This window comes from Macaca thibetana, chromosome 2 (assembly GCF_024542745.1).
Source record: "Macaca thibetana thibetana isolate TM-01 chromosome 2, ASM2454274v1, whole genome shotgun sequence".
Taxonomy (NCBI): Eukaryota; Metazoa; Chordata; class Mammalia; order Primates; family Cercopithecidae; genus Macaca; species Macaca thibetana.
In genome coordinates this window covers 86466165-86483350 of record NC_065579.1, presented here as the reverse complement: position 1 = coordinate 86483350, position 17186 = coordinate 86466165, and the positions used below count along the sequence as shown (strand labels likewise).

General features: G+C 40.7%; 1 pseudogene; it reads right to left on the bottom strand.

Annotated features, from left to right (window-relative positions):
- Positions 1-3598: 3598 nt before the first annotated feature.
- On the bottom strand, positions 3599-4707 carry LOC126948396 (60S ribosomal protein L7-like 1; annotated as a pseudogene).
- Positions 4708-17186: the final 12479 nt, after the last annotated feature.

The following is a 17186-nucleotide window of genomic DNA, read 5'->3' as shown; positions in this document are numbered from 1 at the left end:
GAGCTTATGAACAATTTTTCCAGGTTTACACAGAAACAAGAAAGCTTAAAAAACAGAATGAAATGAATCATTTCCATTTTTGATACACATGCACATTTTTGATGCACGAAGATAAGAAACATGTTTAAATGTCATATGAACTAGCATTTTTTAAGATCACTTATTGTATGCCAGGCACTCTGCTCATCAGTTTATATGCATTCTTTCATTTGACTTCTCAATAATTATTTATAATAAATAACAAAACTGAGTCTTAGAAAAGTTAAGTAAGTTGCTGAGAGACACATAGCTAGTAAGTGGCAGAATTCAAATGCAGGTTGACTAACTCCAGTGTGTATGTCCTACTGCCTGTTTGTGCAAAGTTACATCCTTCCAGAAGAGAATGCAGTCTAGTGTCCCTTGTGCAGTGTTAGAAGTGGGAATTCTAATTCAGCTCAAACCTTCTCAGTGGCCTGTTTTACAGATGAAGGAATCAAGGCCCAGATAGGTTAAGTGAATTATTAGCATCACAGAGCTCGTGAGATCTGAGATTAGACTGTGGGCATCTGGACTCCCAGTCTAGGAGATTCCTGTGAGAAGATGGTGTGTTATCACACAGGTTTGAATATACATGGATCTAGCCAGTTTCCCTTCAACATAAACCCTATGTGTAGTGAAAGACAGAGGTGGCTTAGTGAACCCTAGGATGGTGGTAGTACTGTCTGCTTTATAAAGGGGTCTGATTGCTTCTCTTTTCACTCATTGGCTAATCCAGTGACACTCATTTCAATGTGGCAACTATGTGATTTATTTATACTGATCTTTCCAGATCACTGACCAAGTCAACCAAGGGTGCCAAAGTTGACCATTCATGCACCGAAGACTGAGACATTCCCTATTTTTTGACTGACTTTGCTTTCTTATATGGCAAGCAGGGATTCAAGAGCTGGCCTGGGTGTCTGCTGAGTGTGAAGTGCCATTTGGAGGCCTTGCCTCTACTGGAGGACCACAAGTGTCTAAGATGTCCACAGTGAAAAGTCTCTTAGGGCTAAAGCATTTTTTTAGCTAAGGATGCTGAGATTGTGGAAACAAAATCAAATAAATGAGCAACAACAACAACAGTGAAGCATTTGGAATCAGAAATCTAAAGGACCAGTCTGCAAAGGGTCAGACCTTAGGGTGAGTGTTGAGTGTTGCTTCTTTCCCAGTTAAGCAGGTGATGGCCCTGCTTGTATTCCATAAGAGAGACTGACTATAAGCACTCAGGTTTCCAGATGTTGAGGCAGGATTTGAAGTCAGAAATGACTCTTAGTTCTGAGTGATCATGGAAAAGCAACTTAGTCTGTTTGGACCTCAGTTTCTTCATCTGTAAAATGCTACAAATCTGGGTTGGGAGGGCAGTGGGGTGCTGCGGAGATTAGATTAAATTGGACAATGCATCAGAAAGCTCTTGGTAAATTCAGCGGTATGTACCCACCTGTTTTACATTAATGACCAATTGATGAATTTAGGAGGTCTACATAAAAATGAAAATATACATTTTGGGAGAGCAAACAAATTCAGTTGTTTTTGCATTCACATTATCTTTTAAAAACATTAATTTCATGATAAAAATGACTCTGGGTGAATGTGAAGCAGGTAGGGGCATTTCTTTGACTGGGGTAGGTGGGAGGCAGGAGAATGAAGTCAGGAGCCAGAACCTTATCTAAGGGAGGTTGTGAACGGCTAACCCAGGTGAAGGCCATGGGGTGGGAGAAAAGGGAAGAGTAATAAGGGTGTCAATCACTTCACTGTTTGTCTCAGGGCTGTCTTTTTGCAGGTATCTGAGTTAGGTGGTCTTTCTCAGTCACTGGGCTTTTAAATTGCCAATATCAAAATTACTGTGGTGATGCAGCAACTTATAGATCTTACAGTTATCAGATAATAGAGCCTGGTATCCCCGTAGCAGGAGCATTGAGGAGAAATAAGACTGAAATAAATTTTAATGGACCTCTCTATCTTCCAATTGTGTTTCGCACACCTTCGACTTCTGTTTGGAGAGGTGAAGTTGAGTTATATTTTACATTTTCAATTTCAGAGAGGAGCAAACCAAGAATTTTTGTTTGTTTGTTTGACACAGAGTCTCACTCTACTGCCCAGGCTGGAGTGCAGTGGCGCAATCTCAGCTCACTGCAACCTCCACCTCCCAAGTTCAAGCAATTCTCCTACCTCAGCCTCCCAAGTAGCTGGGACTACAGGCGTGTGCCACCACGCCCGGCTAATTTTTGCATTTTTAGTAGAGACGGGGTTTCACTGTGTTAGCCAGGATGGTTTTGATCTCCTGACCTCATGATCCACCCGCCTTGGCCTCCCAAAGTGCTGGGATTACAGGTGTGAGCCTCTGTGCCTAGCCAGAAAATCTAAATTTTTAGGGTGATTTTGTCTTTACATATAGGGTAACTCCCAACAGGAGACAGATGCAAATATCAGGTAATAGAAATCATTATGGTATTTATTCTGTATTTTATACCTTTTTTGACAAAGGATAAATTTGGAGTCTACAAAATCCTACAGCATCTATAAAATGTTTTCTATCCTCTATGCATATTTAAACCATCCTAAACAAAAATGAAGTTCCTCTCTCTGAGAGGAGATTCCCAGTGTCCCTTGAAAACCCTCTTCAATATTTTGCTGGTCTTCCCGCTGCATGTTTAGCCCCATTGGTGTTACTTTTTCCTTAATTGAAGATGGAGACTAGCTTATTGTCACACTTCCTGTGGTGACACTTTGTGTCATTGCATCCCTGTCACCATTGTCCCTCAATTAGTGCTTGGTGAACGAACGAATGAATGAAAAAGTACATGAATGAATGAATGATTTTCGCTTCTAGTGTACTCCATTGGCATGTCTTCTTTTTAGTCAGAATAATTCTAGTACTTTCAAGTTTTATAAGGAATCTGCCTTCTTTTTGAACACCAAAACCTTTAGATTGGCTCTTTACTTAATGCTCTCTATGTTTTTCATGTTCTTCTTTGGTTTGAAGTCCAGAATTGGAGACCAGTAAGGCCTATCAGGTAAAAATGTTAAAACTCTTAGTCATTTACAGAATAGAGTAAAAAGTGTCATTTCTTACGACTCTGTGGCTATACGTGACTCAGGTCTAGCTTGTAGGCTTTGGGTCTTGAAATGTTTGAGTTGAAAGGGATTGAAGGAATTATTGTTAAGTGGTTTTGTTCTTTTGTTTTTGGTCTTGTCAGTTAGTTTGTTTTGATGTAATGATTAATTAATGTGGCTAAGGCAAAAGTCATTATCTCTTAGAAATACTCAAATATTTACAGATGAAATGTTATGATGTCTAGGGCTTGCTTTAAAAAAACAGCAGGAAAGGAGGGGCAAATTAAAGCAATAGAGATGAGACCGGATATATTGATAATTACTGAAGCTGGATTACTTATACTACTCTCACTACTTTTTAAAATAGGTTCTTTCTTTCTTTTTCTTTCTTTCTTTTCTTTCTCTTTCTTTTTTTTTTTGCAGAGTCAAGAGAACATTTATTTGTGTGCCTTTCTTCTTATGTGCATTTCAAGTCTTTTTCAAAACCAGGCCCCAAGAATCTCCAGATTCAAATATGTCCCTGGGCTTGGTCGGCTCCTGCAGTAGTCTTAGGAGCCTTGTATAAATGCTAGAGTTACTCATTTGGCGACATTAAACCCTAGGAAAGAAGATGCAACAAAGCAAGACTCCTTCCTCCATGGAATGTGCTGATTTCAGACGAGGCGGCAGCCAATGTGGAAAACGCTGGAATTTTTCCTTGGAACTGGACTGTGATGAGAGGTGCTTGCCATGAACATAGCTACTGTCTTTTCTTTGACCTTCCTTTCCAGTTTTTGAAGATAAAGCAAGAAACAATCTTCTCTGAAGATACTTGATAAAAATTCCCCCCCAAAAAACAAAAACACATGCTTCCATTTCATTGATAAAAATGAATGGGTCTAGTTCAGCAGGGGGAAGAACTGATTGATGCGTTTGCCCCAATAGCCAGATATGCCCATCCCCTTGAGGATGCTCACTCTATTTTTGGTAGCATGGCAGGCCACTGAGAGGTGGAAAGGGTGCAAGAACCATGAGATCTCCTGGAAATGCTTCCCTGGGAAGGCAATTTCATGAATGAGGTCTTCCAAGCAAATGACACCAACCTTCCCCAGATGCTCCTCAATCACTGTGTTATCTGTCAGACGGATGGTCTTACTCTTGACCTGGGCTTGTCCACATTTCAAAATGAGTTCCCGGTCACACAATTTGGAAATCCCCAGGTCACACAACGTTCCACTATATACAGCATTTTTAGGTTCTGGGGGGCGACTTTTACAAAGACACCACTAAAAATTTTCTTTAGGCGAAGTCTTGCAATGGTTCTCTGCACCAGTAAACTCACGCCATCAATCCTTTTGATGCATACAACAAAGGCCTAGGAATGTTTATCTGGTGATTCCAAGGCGTGAGGTTTCACTTCTAGTCGTCTGAGACTCACCGTGTCACGTTTCTGCTGCCAGGAATCATATAGGAATAATTCCAGTCGCTTAAACCTGGCCCTTTTCCTTTCCTCTGCTCCTTCTTTGCCAAAAGTGCCTGCTTTGACTGGATGGCTTTGGGAGCTTGATAAGCCTTCCTCTTTTTCAGGAGATTTTCTGGAGCCAAAGGGATTTTTCTTTGCTCTTGGTCCCCCATCTTTCTAGTGTTGCAGCTACTCTAGATTTTTTCATAATACAAAGTTAAGAAAACTATATTTAGACAAACTTATTCTAGATGAGAAAAACCAAGACCCAAACATCACAAAGCTAACAAAACGGAGACTGGGACTAGAAGGCAAGTCCTCTGTCTCCCATTGACATTCTCTTTCTGGTAAACCATGTATCAGTTCAGCTTGTTGTGCTCTCCCTGTAGACTTAATTTTTGTCACCATCATCCTGGTAATAATAACTTCAACATGCAAAGGCCATTAACAATTCTAGTCTACTTCCAATCTAACTTTACCATCCCCTGTGATTTTAATAAGCATAAAAATTTCCCTACTCCAGGTAACTATCAAAAGAGAAAACAATGTTGATGTATCTCTTTGTTCTAGCATTCTTTGGAACCAAAATAAAGGATTGTTAGGGAAAAAAACCCAGACAAACATATGTGCAAGGAATTTCAAAAAAGGAATAGTCACTAAACATATTTAAACTTTTAAACAAGAAATTGCACACTGCAACAGAATCTAAATAATATCCCAGAAGTAATTACTAATTTAAGTGTGTAATGAAATGATAAAATGCTTTGATAGAGCTCTGGCCTGCGGAGTCTCTGTGATACATCCAGCATCTTGGCAGCCATCCAAGGCCCAGAGTGGCTTTGAGTTTGGAATATTTATTTCATCAGGAGCCAGGACCACCTCAGGAAGTCACCTGTGCCCAGATCACTCAGAGTTACGTGGTTTTATGCATGTTCCCCTGGAAAAAGAAACAGTGAGCATTTCTTCATTTGAAGGAAAGGAATAGGGGTTGGTCTGAAGAAGGGAGGAGAAGGAGAATTACGTGTGTATGGGTGGCTGAGAGTGGGTGTGGGAGGAAATAGTTGGGGAGTTTACTCATTCAGGTAACCCTAAGGTAAATACCGTGAAATGGTTAGCAGCAAACTGTCAGAGTAGTGTAGCTGGAATACAAATGTGTTAGTAGGAAGCATTAAGTCAGGTGATTTACTCAGGTGAGGAGAAGTACTGCAGGGTGAGCCCTAACTAGGAAGTTGCCTTCCTGTTCAGAACCGGGGGAGATTATGAGTGAGATAGTTCTAAAACCAGTGAGTGCCATAAGGCAGAATTTCTAAACTAATGTGGAATTCAAATGGCACTCACTTCTTTAAATAGGTTTCAAAACCTTTTGGATTAGGTTTAAGACAGCTCCTTTAAGTGATTTGTATTTCATAGACAAGCCACAAGCATTCTGTCCATTTTTCCCCAATCAGAATTAATTCTCCCTGCTCATAAGATGCATGTCATCAGCATAAAATTATTCTCCTCCCCATACTTTTCTGATTGTGGCCTCCAATTCCCAAGGTGATTTAAAACTTATAAAAAGAGGTTCATATTAACGATGGATTTCAATTTTAAACAAGCTTCTCAGTGAGAACCAGTGTGACATGAAAGCATACTTCCAAGTGAATTGTGTATTCCTTTAAAGTTTAGGAAAAAAATAAAAACAAACCCTGCTTTACTCCCACCCAGCGTGTAACTCCAGGTCACCACCCCTGGAACATTGTGCCTTTGAGCTTTGGACTGGATTTGCTTCTGAGGTTAAGAGAAGTGTGTGGCAGATGTTGGGAGGCAGTTGGGGGTGGGGGTGGGGAGCAGGGATGAAGGGGCTGCCAGATGTTGAGCGGGAGGATGGAGTGTGAGGATAAAAGCCTGCCAGATGTCTGCAGTGCAGAATGTTAGGCACCTGCTTTCCATGATCTTCAGAGGATGATTTATATCACATAAGTAGGATCTCATAAAGGTCCCCCCCTCCCCAATAAATACAGAATTCAGGGCTCCAATAATGATCCTCTGCATGGTTTCTTGCCTCACAGTATGTCTTTTTAAAAATTCAAGTTGAGGGTTATGTGAATGAAAATAACACAATCAACCAATATACTCATTTGTAAATAAAAGGGGGGGACTGTACATTTAAATCTGTTGTTCTAAATTATAAAGACAATCACCTTTTATTTTCTATTTATTTTATCTTTCCAATAAGACATGATTTGCTCTTCTCTCTCCCCATGATGGATTTAATAGATTTATTCATCAAGTTTTCTAAATTTAGACACCAAACTGATGTTTTTCTCCCACTGCTTAATTTTATTCTTAGCAGCACTTACATAAAGCCAGGCAGTGAAAGATATGGCAAAACTACTGACTTGCTGTGATCTGGAATGCACTTATAGAATAAAATAATAATAATGAAGATTGATATACCAGAGAGACTTAATACCAAGTGTCCCTACTGAAATCTGTGCTGTGCTTTTGGTTTTTCCCCACAGTGCTTTTGGCCTCATGTTTCCTGTGGTTTTTAGGGGTCTTGGTTTTCCTTGTGATGCCTGGACTAGACTCAGTTCTGAGAGCACAGATGAGCCATATAAAAGAAAATATGTGGATCTTATAATTTCCTTGCATTTTAGGAAACTTTAGTGTTTTCTAGGACTAGATTTGATTAAAACAGGTTAAATTTCACTCCTTGATCTTGTTTGAAAGCCTTTGAAATAATTGTATTTGCACTGTTGGTGGGAGTATAAATTATTTCAGTCATTGTGGAAGACAGTGTGGCAATTCCTCAGAGACCTAAAGACAGAAATACCATTTGATCCAGCAATCCCATTAGTGGGCATATACCCAAAGGAATATAAACTGTTCTATTATAAAGATACATGCACGCGTATATTCATTGCAGCACTATTCACAATAGCACAGACATGGAATCAACCTAAATGCCCATCAGTGGTAGACTAGATAAAGAAAATGTGGTACATAAATACCATGGAATACAATGCAGCCATAAAAAAACAAGATCATGTCCTTTGCAGGGATATAGATGGAGCTGGAGGCCATCATCCTTAGCAAACTCACACAGGAACAGAAAACCAAATACTGCATGTTCTCACTTATGAGTGGGAGCCAAATGATGAGAATACGTGAACACATAAAGGGAAGCAACACACACTGGGGCCTACTGGAAGTAAAGGGTGGGAGGAGGAAGAGGATCAGAAAAAATAACTAATGGATACTAGGTTTAATCACCTGGGTGATGAAATAATCTGTACAACAAACCCCATGACACACATTATTACCTAGGTAACAAACCTGCACATGTACCCCTGACCTTAAGTTAAAAAAAGAGAAATAATTGTATTTGGTGACTTGGAGGGTGAACTAAGAGATGGTAAGATTGAGAGAGAAGCTACATTTGTCCCAGTGGCCCCTCAATCTTCGGAAAGCTCAGGCTTGTCATTCTCCCTGCACCACAGTTAGCAGTGTTGATCATTGCTCCTCTAGGCTGCACTGGCATTCAAGCATTCAGTAAATAGTAATTGAGCACCTAGCAGGTACCACTCTGCTAAGTTCTGGGAATACAGTGCGGAAAGAGGTTTCTTTCCTCTTAAAACTCCAGTGCCCTGTGGAAGATAGACATTGAGCAGATAAGTGTTGAAATACTTATTCACAAGGGGTAAGCTCTAAAAGAGAAGTGAATAATGTGTGCTGTAAGAAAGATAACAGGGGGGACTTTGATAGATGTCATCAGATAACCATGGAATAGATTGCTTTATGACTTGGCAAATTGCTTCCTCATTTGGGATCATCAGATAGCCACTTGGTTAGGCCAGTCGGCTTTAAAATGTGATGGAATGCAAGCGTTTTGTCAGGTGGTACTTTCTTGTTTTCCAAGAAAACGAGAAAATCCTTTTCTAGCCTGTACTCTAGATTCTTCCAGGGCCAATTCCAGAGTTGAAACTCGTTTTTACTTATTACTTAGCCTGAATAGGCTCTGGATTTTGTTTTTCTAAATAAAAATTTAATTTTAGAATAGTTTTAGATGTACAGAAAAGTTGCGAAGATAGTACAGAGAGTTCCCATATACACCCCACCCTGTTTCCCCTGACATTTTATGTTAAAATGGTACGTTTGTCACAATTAATGAACTAATATGGATACACTATTATTAAGCAAAGTTCATGCTTTTATTTAGATTTCCTCAGGTTTCACCTACTGTTCCTTTTGCTCCAGAATCCTGTCCAGTTTAGTTTCCTTGACTTTGGCAGTTTCTCAGATTTTTCTTTTTTTGATGACCTTGATGGTTTTTGAGAAGTACTGGTCAGGAATTTTGTAGGATGCCTCATTAAGGGAACCCTCAGAATTTTCTCATGATTAGACTGGGGTTACGAGGTTCTGGGAGGGAAACTACAGAGGTAAAGTGCCATTCTCATGACATCATATCAAGCGTACTTACTATCAACATTGCTTGTCATTATTGATGTTGACCTTAATTGCCTGGCTGAGGTAGTGTTTGTCAGGTTTCTCTGCTATAAAGTTACTCTTCCCCACCCCTTTTCATACTGTGCTTTTTGAAGGAAGTTACCATGTGCAGTCTGTACTTAAGGAGTTATATTTCACCTCCTTTAGGGTGGAGTATCCATACAAGCTATTTGGCAGTCTTCTGCATGGTAAACTTGTCTATTCTTCCTCATTTATTTCTTTAGTCAATCATTTATTTATATCAGTATTGACTCACGGATATTTATTTTATGCTTTGGGCTATAATCCAACACTATTTAACTTTGTGTCTCAAATTGTTCTACCTTTGGCTGGAAGCTCTTTCAGTTGGCTGTCATGCCCCTTAGACATAATTGTATCTGTGTGTGTTTGTATGTGTGTGTGTCTTCTTCAAAACTTTTTTTTCTCCAGTACTTCCTTACCTTTTGGCCCTACAAGATGGTCCAGGCTGACCTTGTATTTTTCCTGCTATAGTTCTAGAATCAGCTGTTTCTCCTGTTTTTTAGAGAATGGTACTGGGAGCCAGGATCTGTGTAGTTCTGCTGGTTTGTTTTTCACACTATAAATTGCCTGTGAAATAGTCTGGACAGGAATGTGGGGTAGAGAAGGAAGTCTGAGCTTCAGAGTCAGGCCTGGTATCTATTTCTCATATTTCCCACTTACTAACTACAGAGCCCTGAACAAATAATTTAACCTCTCAGAATCTCACCTTTCTCTTCTACAAAATGGGCAAATTATTTACCTCATGTGATTATTGTGAGAATAAGAAAAAGGACTTATAATGGGCCTGACACAGAGCATCTGTTCAAAAAGTCATTTCTATGGAGCAGGGTAGGTCCATATGGGTGTCCCCCCCCGGAGCTGGCTGAACACCAAGGAAAATAGATGTTTAATTTTTTAAATTATGTAAACAAAACCATATTATCCATGAAGGAAATAAAAAAGAGGATGTTTTACTTACAATCCTACTACCCTAACACATGTTCCCTTTTAGTCCCTGTCAGTATGTACTTATTTAAAAAATATTTTCATCACGTTGTATATAATAAGAGAAATAACATTTTACCATAATGTATATGGTAATAATAAAATAGCCCCCCCTTATTAGATGCTTATCCTGTATTCAACTTTTACGTGGATTGTTATAATTTCCATTTTATGGCTGAGAAAACTGAGGTACAAATAGGTTGACTACGTTTCCAGAAGATACACAGCCAAGGACAGGGGAAGACAGGATTTGAACTGAGATCTGTCTGATGCCAGAGTTGGAATCTTTAATCATTGTTACATTTTCTCCTTTATGTAGACACCCCCACCCTCCAGTCATATGTTCACACACAGGCATACATATTAATTTCTTTCTTTTTTCTTTTCTTTTTTTTTTTTTTTGAGACAGAGTCTTGCTCTGTCACCCAGGCTGGAGTGCAGTGGCCCTATCTTGGCTCACTGCAACCTTTGCCTCCCAGGTTCAAGCAATTCTCCTGCCTCAGCCTCCCGAGTAGCTGGGATTACAGGTGCCAGCCACCGTGCCTGGCTAATTTTTGCATTTTTAGTGGAGACGGGGTTTCATCATCTTGGCCAGGCTGGTCTCGAACTCCTGACCTTGTGATCTGCCTGCCTCAGCCTCCCAAAGTGCTGGGATTACAGGCATGAGCCACTGTGCCCAGCCCATATTAATTTCTTTATGTCACATATGCTGTCTACCATGCTAGAGGCATTAGATGATGTTGTTTTTAAAAAGATGAGTTGCTTACATCCCCCACCTTTTTTTTAAAGGTGTTTAGGATTTTATAGGGGATATTACACATAAAGAGGGTTGCAGTGCAGTTCTTCCAGAGCTATACAGATTTTGGAGTTTTGAAAAAAGAATGCTTATATTTGCCCAGTGACACCAGAGAGAGTTTGATGGAAGAGGTGACATTTGAACTGAGACTTGAAGGATTGGCCAGATTTAAATGGGTGGGTTTGTGGATAGTAGGGGCATTTCAGTCAAATGAAATAGTAAGCATAAAATTGGATAGGCTTATGATAGACTAGATCACTAAACAGCAGATATTCATCTTATTTTCCAAACTGTTCAGGGAGGAGCATGCTCCCTTACCTCCAGTGACTTTGGGCTTGGCCCTGTAACTGTCTTGGACCAATGAAATGTGGGTGGAAGTAGCATAGTGTTTGTGAGTACAGACTTCAAAAGACACATGGTAAGTTTCTGCCAGCCCTCTTGAAGCTTCTTCCGTCTGTCTCGAGAACAGCTCATCTCAGGTGACTGTTGCCCCTTCCGCCTGAGGTCTGGGATGAAGGCACGTGGAAACAAACCTGAAAGTGCTCTGGCTTAAGTCCAGCCTTGCCCGGATCAGCCCAGCTGAAATCAGTCAAATGACAGCAGCTATACAAACCTGTGAGTGAAAATAAATGTTAGTTTTTATGAATTCCTGGGATTTTGCAGGTTGCCTGTTACACAGAATAATCTCAGCAGAAATCTGATTAATATTAGGCCAAAAAGGATAGGCCAAGTTAGAAGAGAAACTAGTTGTCTAGATTGGCTGAAGAAGATACATGCAAGCCCACACCTGTGTGCAGAGAAGAATTTTAACACGTGAAAATAATGAATAAGATGACTCAGACTTTGTTGGATTTTGGCAGCCAAAATGGCCAAGATTATTTTACAAGCATCTTATATAGGATTTATTTTAAAATACACAAAATTAAGGACTTGAAATAAAAGCACAGAATGTCCCAGGTATTTTTCCTTTTCTTCCTCACCATTTTACTCTATTTATTTATTTATTTATTTATTTATTTATTTTTGAGATAGCATCTCACTCTTGTTGCCCAGGCTGGAGTGTAGTGGCATGATCTCGGCTCGCTGCAACCTCCGCCTCCCGGGTTCAAGCAATTCTCCTGCCTCAGCCTGCCGAGTAACTGAGATTACAGGTGCCTGCCACCATGCCCGGCTAATGTTTGTATTTTTAGTAGTGATGGGATTCCACCATGTTGGTCAAGCTGGTCTTGAACTCCTGACCTCAGGTGATCCACCCTTCTCGGCCTCCCAAAGTATTTTACTCTTTACTGGGGCCCAGCACATACTAGATCTACAATAAACATTAGGGACACGGTTCTTCCCTCAAACAACCTTACAGTCAGTTGAATAAGCAAGATAGATGTGTACACAGGAAATACAAGGGGAGTGCTTGAACACAAGAAAGCAGCAGGATTTAAAGTAAGGAAAGAGCCTGGTGCTTTTTTAGCTTCATGACATAAAGGAGATATGCTAGCAAGAGGTTAACCTGGCAGTATGACGGGTATGGTTAATTTATAAATACTGTATCTTGACGAAAGGTAATTACTAAGAGTTCTCTATGTTCTTTAGTTGGCTACCTTCAGAGTCCAGCAACATAAATGCATATTGCTGGTGATTGACAAGCCACCTGGATGCTTAGCTCAAGGTAGAGCCCTGGTGGGAGGAAATAAAGTATTTTTAAAGCCAAAGAGGTGTGGAAGAAAAAAGATTGAGTGGGCGGCTCTGTAAGAAAGGAGGGGGGACCTTCTTAGGAAGGTCCTAGAGTATAAAACTGAAACTTTATGCCAGTTGAAGTGGTTGGAGATGGGTGGAATGGAATAGAAATTCCTTTCTTTAGTCTGTATCCCTTGTGGACTCAGGTTGGATGATGTCTCCAACTTAACAGTAAAAGAATGTGTTTTTGGTCGGGCATGGTGGCTCATGCCTGTAATCCCATCACTTTGTGAGGCTGAGGTGGGCGGATCACGAGGTCGGGAGTTCAAGACCAGCCTGGCCAACATAGTGAAAGAGCGTCTCTACTAAAAATACAAAAATTAGCCGGGCATGGTGGTGCATGCCTGTAGTCCCAGCTACTCGGGAGCCCGAGGCAGGAGAATCGCTGGAACCCAGGAGGTGGAGGTTGCAGTGAGCCAAGATTGTGTCACTGCACTCCGGCCTGGGTGATATTATTTTCTACTCTCCTTCTCTCTCTTTAAAAAAATTTTGGGCAACAGAGTGAGACTTCTTCTCAGGAAAAAAAAAAAAAAAAAAAGAATATGTTTTCTCCTGGCTTTGTTTTGTGTGCTTTACTGTAAGTCCATTTGTTATGGACGATGTCACCGCAATCTCTTACTTCCAAGTTATCTGTATACCATTGTGCTAAAAGAGTTTCTGTCTCTTCTTTGCCTTAGTCCCCAGTGCCCTTGTATTCTGTGTCTCCTTTCTGACACATACTTGTAACATTGCATTTTGGGTAATGAATTCTGCACCATGGAGTAAAATAACGATGATTTCCCTTTGACTTAAAGACGAGAAAACATTTGGGACCATAGTGCATGCCTCTGAGATGCTTCTAGCATTCCCTTTAGTCTCCAATGAATCAACCCGTACTCTCTCCAGGGTGGGCAGCGAAACATAGGGTCATCCATTTGAATTTTGACTGAGCATTGCCCCGACCTCCCCTGCTGGCGTGACTCCGGGGATCCTGACTGCAGATGTAAACGAGCTCCATAGGAAGCCTTGCCACTTAAGGAACTACAAGACATATTCCACAAACATGTGTTGAACACTTGCTATTTGACAGGCACTGTGGCAGGCATAGCAAAGGACCTCAAAATGAATAATATATGATTCTTTCCTTCATGGGGGTTTATAATCTAGTGGAGAACGTAGATACGCACAACACAAGGATGCGGGAGGCTGAGTGGAGAGACAATTTGTGCGTGGTCCAATTACAGACCACCTAGCCTCTAGGTTCTGCACTGGAACATGCTGCAACCGAAATCCTGTCCTGGCTGATGGAAAGTCAGAAGCAGGCCCAATGGAGAGGTTTAATTTAAAACATTATCCAAGTTCTGGTCAAAGCTAAAACACCCTATTCTGCTCTAGGGAGAGAACAGACTCGACTGGATAAAAAAGCCTTGTTTTAAGGCCACATTTTAGCATCTTCTTCTCCCAGCCTCTTATTTTTGTTTTACCTCCAAGAGACACTGTCTAGCAAGCTCCTAGGACATTCTTTGCTGGTGGGATACAGGTAGTAAAATTCTAGTGGGTGTCAGATCAGAACCAAGTGGGTTTGTATTTTTAGTAACAAAACTGCTGCACTGACCATGAGCTGGTTTCTCTTCCAATAGAAATGAAGGGAATTAGCTCTTCTTTCTTCTATTAGGAAGTTATACTCCTTTCAGCTTCAGTAAGCTCCCATGAAGATCGTTCTGAAGATCTAGTGGCCAAATATCACTTGCTAATAGTTCATTCATTTTTTTTCTTAAGGAGAAGAGTCTTGGAAGTCAGCCTGGGAACCAGGCTCATAGGCTGGGAAAACAGACAGGAAGCCAGGCAGCAGCTGTTTTTAATGTGCTTGGAGACTACATATGTAATATGTACAGAACACATTGCATTCAGTAAGATCATAAAATATGCATGCGAGCGTGGTAAGAACATGACAGTAGAAATGGTGCTGCCAACACAATGGAGATACTGTTATGATGACTACACCGTGTAGCTTCACGTCTCAGAGTATGGCAGCCTGGCTATCTTCTTCTGAGTTGAAATTTGGTATAATGCTACAATCCTCTGCTTTTTCCACGTGACTAATACACAATACTATACTTGTAACTGATAGAATTGTCTGTGATAGCTTCTAACCTCTGGGGAGAACTCAGATCTCCTCCTGGAGCTATGGAATAGTTTTAAGGACTAAATGGAGTCCTCAGACACAGGCAATTAGCTATGCTACCAAGGGGTAAAGCTTTGAGAGGGAGAGCAAATGGTATCATGACTAAAACCAGGTGAGGTAAGCAATCTGTCATATTCTCACGTTTGAGAGAGCTCCTCCTATACTGACCTTCTGCTCAGGGGAAAGAGGAGCCCCTGAAGATCATAGGTGGCCCAATATATTTGAGTGCACCTAAACAAGTTGCTCCCTCTGTTTTTTTTGTTTGTTTGTTTGTTTTTTGAGAGGGAGTCTTGCTTTGTTACCCAGGCTGGAGTGCGGTGGTGCGATCTTGGCTCCCTGCAACCTCTGCCTCCCAGGTTCAAGCGGTTCTCCTGCCTTGGCCTCCCGAGTAGCTGGGATTACAGGTGCATGCCACCACACCAGGCTAATTTTTTTATTTTTAGTAGAGATGGGATTTCACCATGTTGATCAGGCTTGGTCTTGAACTTCTGACCACAAGTAATCCACTCACCTAGGCCTCCCAAAATGCTGGGATTACAGGTGTGAACCCCTGTGACCAGCCACTCCCTCTTTTTAAAAAATAAGCTTCTTTTGAAATTTTGAAATAGTTTTGTACTTACAGAAAAATTACAGATATTATAGAACATTTTCTTTTACCCCTCAACCAGTTTCAGCTTTCCCTATATTATCATCTTATATTATCTTGGCAATTTATCAAAAGTAAGAGACCAATTTTTTGATACATTACTATTAACTCTAGACTTCCTTTGAATTTCACCCATTTTTCTAATAATGTATTTTATTTTTCTGCTGCAGGATCCAATCAGGATGCTGTATTTTATTTATTTGTTATTTTTTCCTTAGTCCTCTCTGGTCTGTGGCAGTTTCTCAGTCTTTCCCTGTTTTTCATGACCTTGACAGTTTTAAGGAGTATTGGCCAGATATTTTTAGAATTAAAAAAAAAAAGTCTCTCTTTTAAAGTGAGGCCTGATCATCCCTTGCTTGGGAGAAGCTATTTTCTGTCTTAAAAGGCCAACAAGGAATCCTGGTAGATCCTGGGGGAGAGAAGGCCTGGAGAAGGAGACTGGAGCTTCTCCCATACTGACCGTCTGCTCAGGGGGAAGAGGAGCACGTGAAATAATAGGTGGCCCAATATATTTGAGGGCAACTCCTTGAGTTAGTGGTCTCACCCTGCTACACGTCAGAATCACTTGGGGAGCTTTTCCAAAAATACTCATACCTAGAACCCACCAAGACCAATTAAATCAAAATTTCTGGGGATGTGGTCCAGGCATGGATATTTTAAAATAGCACACCAGGTGATTCTAATGGGCAGCCTGGATGGAGAACTTCAGACTTAACTAGTAATAAAGAACATACTTGCATACGTGTCCTAGATATAGCCATGGAGAAGGAGTAGGCTCCAGGTACACAAATTAGTTAAAGATTTGGGATCCTGAAAAAGCCTCTTTATTATAGATTTAACTGATGGTATTATTCTAGTTACTTACTTTTCTTAGCTTGAGAATTGAGTGCTAGGCGTGAATTTGTTTTCTTAATCATCATCTGATTTGGGATTAAAACGAGTGAGTTGCCCTTGATCACTGAATATCCTAATTTCAGTGTCTAGTCACCAGAGCTGGAAGAGGTATTAATATAATCTATTGCTGAGACAAAAACACTACCCTGAGAGTTGGGAGACAGAATTTCAGTCTTAAGGCTTTAAATGCTATTTGGCCACTGGCTGACTGACCAAGTCACTCAGATTCTTTAGAACTCAGGGAACTCACCAGAAAGGGTTTGAATTAGGTCATGACAGATCTCCTCCGGCTCTGAGATTCTATGATTCAAGGAGTCAGAAGACTGTCTTTTTTTTTTTTTTTTTTTTTTGAGATGGAGTTTCACTCTTGTTGCTCAGGCTGGAGTGCAATGGCACGATCTTGGCTCACTGCAACCTCTGCCTCCCGGGTTCAAGTGATTCTCCTGCCTCAGCCTCCCAAGTAGCTGGGATTTCAGGTGACTGCCACCACACCCAGCTAATTTTTGTATTTTAAGTAGAGACAGGGTTTCGCCATGTTGGCCAGGCTGGTCTCAAACTCCTGACCTCAGGTAATCCACCTGCCTTGGCCTCCCAAAGTGCTGGGATTACAGGCATGAGCCACCGCGCTGGGCCCAAAACTACCTTTAAAATCTCAGTTTGTTACTTACTAAATGTTTGACCTCAAGGGAGCCACTGGATCCTGCCAACCCCATTTGTGTATCTGCTGAGTAGGGATAGGAATACTTGTGGACACTGAGATCTTTCTGAAGTGCTGTGCAATTCTACCTGTAATGTTCTCTGAAAACATGGGTGATCCTTTCCTCTCTTGCTTGGGGAATCCTTGTATCACAGCTTTATATCTTTCCTAAGACTCTTTATCATAGATTTAACTGACAATATTATTCTATTTACTTACTTTAAAAAAAAAAAAACTGGCTCGAAAAAT